The sequence below is a fragment of the Camelina sativa genome, chromosome 6 (genome assembly GCF_030686135.1).
Source record: "Camelina sativa cultivar CO46 ecotype springtype chromosome 6, ASM3068613v1".
NCBI lineage: Eukaryota > Viridiplantae > Streptophyta > Magnoliopsida > Brassicales > Brassicaceae > Camelina > Camelina sativa.
In genome coordinates this window covers 17,554,520-17,560,906 of record NC_141885.1, presented here as the reverse complement: position 1 = coordinate 17,560,906, position 6,387 = coordinate 17,554,520, and the positions used below count along the sequence as shown (strand labels likewise).

The 6,387-nt window shown below is 38.1% G+C and overlaps 1 pseudogene; it reads left to right on the top strand.

Annotated features, from left to right (window-relative positions):
- Positions 1-4,674: 4,674 nt before the first annotated feature.
- Positions 4,675-5,311, top strand: LOC147942719 (uncharacterized; annotated as a pseudogene).
- The last annotated feature ends 1,076 nt before the right edge of the window (positions 5,312-6,387 follow it).

Here is a 6,387-nt window from a genome sequence, read left to right as displayed (position 1 = left end):
GTATTCCATAAACTTATAACAAAAAATTTCTACCAAAAAAAAATTAAAAACTTCTAAAAAAATTTACTCACACCTCCCGGAATTGTGAGATTTCTACTTGCTCACGAACCTAATTTGTAAGCATTGACATTATAAATAGTTCTCTTTCACCGTAGCTCCTAACAACACCAAAACCAAAAGCGATAAACATACAAAAGCTTAATTATTGTCTTAGTGTTGTTTCTTATATAGTCTGTGCTGATTTATTTTTGTTTATAGCTACAACAAATCCAAGATCCAAAAGCATTGTCTCATGGTCATGTCTGACTCATGTCGCAACAATTTAAGCATCTAAACTAAAAGTTTGACTTATTCATATCTCTAATTAATCTATTATAAGGTCTCTTGATTTTAATTTGCATGCTCCTAAACAAAAGGCTATCAAGAAGACGACAGAAGAGTGAAGAACCTTGATTTAAAATACAAGTTGATATGTGTTGGTTTTAAACTTCTCATTTAATCTATATTTTTTGTGGGACGATATAAGCCTCTTTTTAATGGCTATTATGGTTTTAATAGAGGATGTTTTTGGTTAACTCTCATTCTCAGTTATAATGTTTATTTAAAATACAAAGGAAAGATAGCAGAAAGGTTTAATGATTGTGCATAGTATTTTATTATCTTTGAATTGTTCATGTTAAAAGTATGATACAGTGAAGTGCATTTTTATCAACCTGTGATTATTTACAAAGCAAACAAAAAGATTATTAGCTTTATGAAGTACAATATTAGCCAACATACTCTTTCGATTTTGAAAGTTACTAGATTTTCCTGCAGTACACCACAATACAATTTCTTTATAATTATAAGAACAAATGTATGTTTTTTTTTAATTTGTTAATTAATATTTAGATTTGATAATTTTAGTTGGATTACACTTTTTATGTTTGGTACGTGTTATGATTGGCATAACACCTCTATCAGACTAAAATATTGTGTGCTTTAGTGGATAACCCGTAAAAGATTATATAATCATATTTATGTAAATTGTAAACTACCCTATAATATGATTTGCAAAATTTTAAATTTCTTTTAACAAGTTAAAATTATGTAGAAAATTTATCTCATGATATCGTGTATGTGGATTGAATTTGAGAGAACTATAAGTATGTGTATTTTTTTTACTATAATAAAACTCATATTTTGTAAAATAATTATATGAATAAAATACATTAATAAATTTAAGACTTAACACAAATCATTACTGAATATAAATTACTTAAATTTGAAATAGATATAAGTATTTGTTTATTTTTGTTAAAAATTGAACATATTATACATATTTATACTTGTAATTAAGACTTAGTACAAATCATTATGGGACATTTCTATTTGAACATATATGATGCTAGTTTTTACGATTTTTTATTTTTGTATTAAAATTTATACTTTTATAATTATTATAAATGAATTACATTTTTAGTGTTTTTAAATTTGACATGTGCTATATGAATTTATAAATATAGTTGTAATTACAGATGTCAAAAGAGATTAACATTTATATTTAACTTATCTTATATTGGACCAATATCAACTCCCGCCCAATTATTTGATCCTCGACCTTTCAAATTTTTATCAAGATAATTTATTTTGTTAGTTTTAAATATTTTTGTTGTTTTGTCAAATTAGAATATTTCTAAGATTATATTTTTGTCACGGTAAAATATAAATTTTTGTTAAGGTAGAAGTCTTTAGGGATTGAGTAGCCAGTCAACAATATATTCTCATTGTTGCAAATTTCTTCCCAGTTGACCAAATATATAATTAAACGATTTAATTGAAGTATAATATGTGTATTTTATTAATTAACTTTTAGTATTATTTTGCTCAAGTAATTCAAATAATTTAGATGACTAAATACATCTATTAATTTATGTATCATACAAAATAAAATAGAGAGAAAATAATTGTAACATCCGCGAACCAAATAATGTGATTTGGGGGTGGGTGTCGACCGACACCAGGGAGAGTGTCGATCGACACCAATAATTTCTGGTTCGATCAGTTTATTTTAAATCGTTAAAATTAGAATTGGCTCGGTTTGGGAAGCAATAAATCGAAGTATTTAAGTGGAAATCGACTTGAGGGTTTAGGGAAGCCGCCTATTGTCGTTTTAGAGAGAAAAGAGAGAAGAGGGAGTGTTCTTGAGAGATTGTGAGTTTGATCCTAAGTGTAAAGGGAGCCTTGAGGAGCGTTAAGAGGAGCAGAGGGATCTGTTTTGGTGGTTCTGGAGGAGAGAAGGCGAGAGAGTTGTGGTGCTCTCACTTGGAAGGGAGGAGAAAGGAGATCCATCCTCTTCATGTGTAAGGAGAAGGAATTGAGCTTGGTGGTGGATTGGGAGAGACAAGGAGGCTTTCTCATTGCTGTTATCCAGGTAAGTTGTGTTCTTTAAGTGATTGATTGAGTAGAGAATCGAGAAGGAGCTTGAACAACCCGCCCTGTTTTTGGTTGTGCGACTCAGTAACTAGATAAGGTGGGGTTTTGAAACAACCCGCCCCGTTTTTTTTATAATAAATACAATATATAATAAAGCATCTCATACTACTTAATTAAACTAACCCAAACCACAAAACATCATTAAACCAGCAATAACCAATTTACACAGCGGAAACATACAAATAATACCAAACCAATATATCATTAATACAATAACATTCCTAACCATTCTATCCAACAACCTAACATAACTCTAACCAAGGTTCTAACACATAATCATACATAACCAACATCACACAAATGAGACCCTAGATCATCCTCCTCCTCATCGCCTTGATTCCACGATCACACTTTGCCTTTACCTGCACCGCAAACACGAATTGAGATGCATGAGTATTTAATAAACACTCAGTGAGGCAATCCTCCCATCTACTGGGTTATACACACAAGCCACTGAGATTCTATTATTAAAGTCAACAAACCAAACACAGACAACACATCAAACCAGGAAACCAAAACTCAGTTAAGTCTGGTGTCGACCGATACTAGGTCAGTGTCGACAACACGTCACTGGTGTCGACCGACACTCTACCAACATGGTGTCGACCGACACTTAACTTGTGTCGATCGACACCGCCTTCACAGACACGATCTGCACGAAGCTGAACGACGAACCTTTGTTCCAATCCGCTTCCAAACCGTCCCAAACTCATCCAAACTCCTCAGGAACCTATGGGAACACAAAAACAACCAACCAACACAAGCAAAACACCACAAACACAAAGAAACAGCCAAAAAAACAGAGATCTCAAGCTTAGATCAGCCATGGTCAAACACTCACCTCTTTTGCAGGAAGATTCTGTCCAAAACTGACGAATCCACCACTCTAGAAAGCTTAGCCTTCGTTCCTAGCACAAGATCTCCACTTCACAGAGACAGATCTCTCACCAAACAAGCCTTGAATCTCCAAAATCCCCCAATAACACTCTCTCTTCTCTCTTTTCTTTCTAACTTTTCTCTGTAGCGGCTAAAAGTGTTAGTCCCTGAAACCCTCAGGTCGAGGGGAAAATTGTAACATCTGCGAACCAAATAATGTGATTTGTGGGTGGGTGTCGATCGACACAAGGTGGAGTGTCGATCGACACCTATAATTTCCTGTTCGACCGGTTTGTTTTAAATCGTTGAAATTGGAATTGACTCGGTGTGGGAAGCCCTAAATCAGAGTATTTAAGTGGGAATCGACTTGAGGGTTTTGGGAAGACGCTTATTGTCGCTTTAGAGAGAAAAGAGACAAGAGGGAGTGTTCTTGGGAGTTTGTGAGTTTGATCCTAAGAGTAAAGGGAGCCTTGAGGAGGGTTAAGAGGAGCATATGGATCTGTTTTGGTGGTTATGGAGGAGAGAAGGAGAGAGAGTTGTGGTGCTCTCACTTGGAAGGGAGGAGAAAGGTGATTCATCCTCTTCATGTGTAAGGAGAAGGATTTGAGCTTGGTGGTGGATTGGGAGAGACAAGGAGGCTTTCTCATTGCTGTTATCCAGGTAAGTTGTGTTGTTTTAGTGATAGATTGAGTAGAGAACCGATGATTGTAGCGAATTAGGGATTTGCGGTGAGAAGGAGCTTGAAGGAAGACTTCGTTCGTGATTTTTGGGTTGGTGTCATTCGACACCATTGTGGTGTCGCTTGACACTAATACATGTGGATGAACAGCGCGAACTGGTCCAAGATGCCTACTTCGGGGCGACATTTGGAGGATTAAATGAAGTCCGATTTGGCTGAATTTTGGTAGAGAGCTTTGTAGTGCTATATATAAGTTGTGAAATTAATGGTTGGTTTCTGATTTAATCAAGTGTTTCTGATCTGTACACTAGCATGTTGTTGTGTGTTTATGTCTTTGGAAGACAGTTGGAGTTAGGTTTGGAGGAGGAGATATCGACGAAAGTGATTTCGTGGGCGTCAGGGGCACTAGAGTGATAGATATTAGAATTATCGTATAATTAATTCTGGTTGATCTGATTGATACGATCCTTGTGTATCAAGTGCAATCCCTGTAATTACGCTACACATCTCTGTATATATTGCTGAATGTTAATACATAATCCCTCAAGGGAATTCACCCACTTACATGGTATAAGAGCCTCTCTGCTCTTACTTTCTTTCTTCTTCTCTTCTCTGTTTCCTCGCTCTCTTTTCTTTCTCCTTTCATGGCTGCTCCGGTCAACACTGAACGCGCCTTTGGTGTCACCAACATCAAGTCGCACATCCCTCTTATTTTAGATCTCGATGACCACAACTATGATGCGTGGCGTGAACTTTTCCTCACCCACTTTCTCACCTTCGATGTTTCTGGACACATCGATTGTACCTCTCTTCCTACTGGTCCTACCGATACTGCTTGGCAGAAACGTGACGGCTTGGTCAAACTGTGGCTTTATGGAACCTTGGCTCCTCAACTCTGGTGGTTCCGCACGGGACATCTGGCTTCGCATCAAGGAGGCGCGGGTGATTCAAATTGATAACGACCTTCGCACCCTCGAAATCGGCGATCAATCAATTCAAGAATATTGTCAAAAACTAAATTTGTTCTCCGATCGTCTCAAGAACGTTGATGCCCCAGTCTCTGATCGCAACCTGGTTATGTATCTTCTCAATGGATTGAATGGCAAATTTGACAATATCATCAATGTCATCAAACACAAAGATCTGTTTCCCAGTTTCTCCACGGCCAAGTCCATGCTCGAGTTGGAGGAATCTCGTCTCAAGAAGTTACAGAAACCAGTGGCGTCTAACAACGACCATGCTTCCTCTCCCTCTGCTCTCACCGTCACCGCTCGACCATAATCTCGCTTCCCTTCTCAGTACCCTTCATACAGCCGAGGTTCTCGCCGCCAACACAACAACAGATCTTGTGGTCGTCACAACAGCTCATTTTGACCTCATTACCCTAATTGGGCCTCTAACTTCTGGCCCGGCCCATATCAGTAGTGGCCCAATCCACCAATGCCATGGTCGTCTCTTCCACCACAGAGCCGTGGTCTCCTTGGTTCCAGACCTGCCTTCCCTCATCCTCCGCAGGCGAATCTCACCGAACCACAGCTGACGACTGACTTCGTGCATGCCTTCAACACAATAACTTTGGCTGATCCTTCCGCTGCAGACTGGTACATGGACACTGGCGCGACAGCTCATTTAGCTGCCTTGACAGGTATGATTCACTCCTCTCTTAATCCTAACACCACGCACTCTGTCATTGTTGGGAATGGCTCTTCAATTCCTGTTACTTCATCTGGTTCTTCCTTTCTTCCTACTCGTTCTCGTCCCCTTAAACTCAGTCAAATTCTTGTCACCCCTCAAATTGTCAAAAATCTTGTGTCTGTTCGTAAATTTACGACTGACAATTGGTGTTCTGTTGAGTTTGATCCTTTTGGTTTCTCTGTGAAGGATCTCCAGACACGCCAAATCCTCCTCCTCAGCAACAGCTCCAGTGATCTCTACCCCATCGCCGCTTCTCCAAATCTCTCTTCGTCCCAATCATTTGCTCTTCTTGCTTCACCAGACGTCTGACACAAACATCTCGGACACACCAATAATGCCACCCTTCACTCTATTATTTCTTCTAATTTTGTTCGTTGTAATAAAGACAGCCTTTCAAACTCTTGTACGGCTTGTCAATTGGGAAAAGCAATAAAACTTCCTTTTCAATCATCAGACTCAACTGTTTCTCACGTCTTTGATTTGGTTCACTCCAATGTTTGGACCTCTCCTATCCCAAGCATCAGTGGCATTCGATATTATGTTCTATTTCTTGATCATCACTTTCAATTTTTATGGGTCACTAAAGGACTTGATAGTGATTTCGTGGGCGTCAGGGGCATCTCCTACAGTCTTCCTTAGTATAGGCGGCTGATATGTACTGT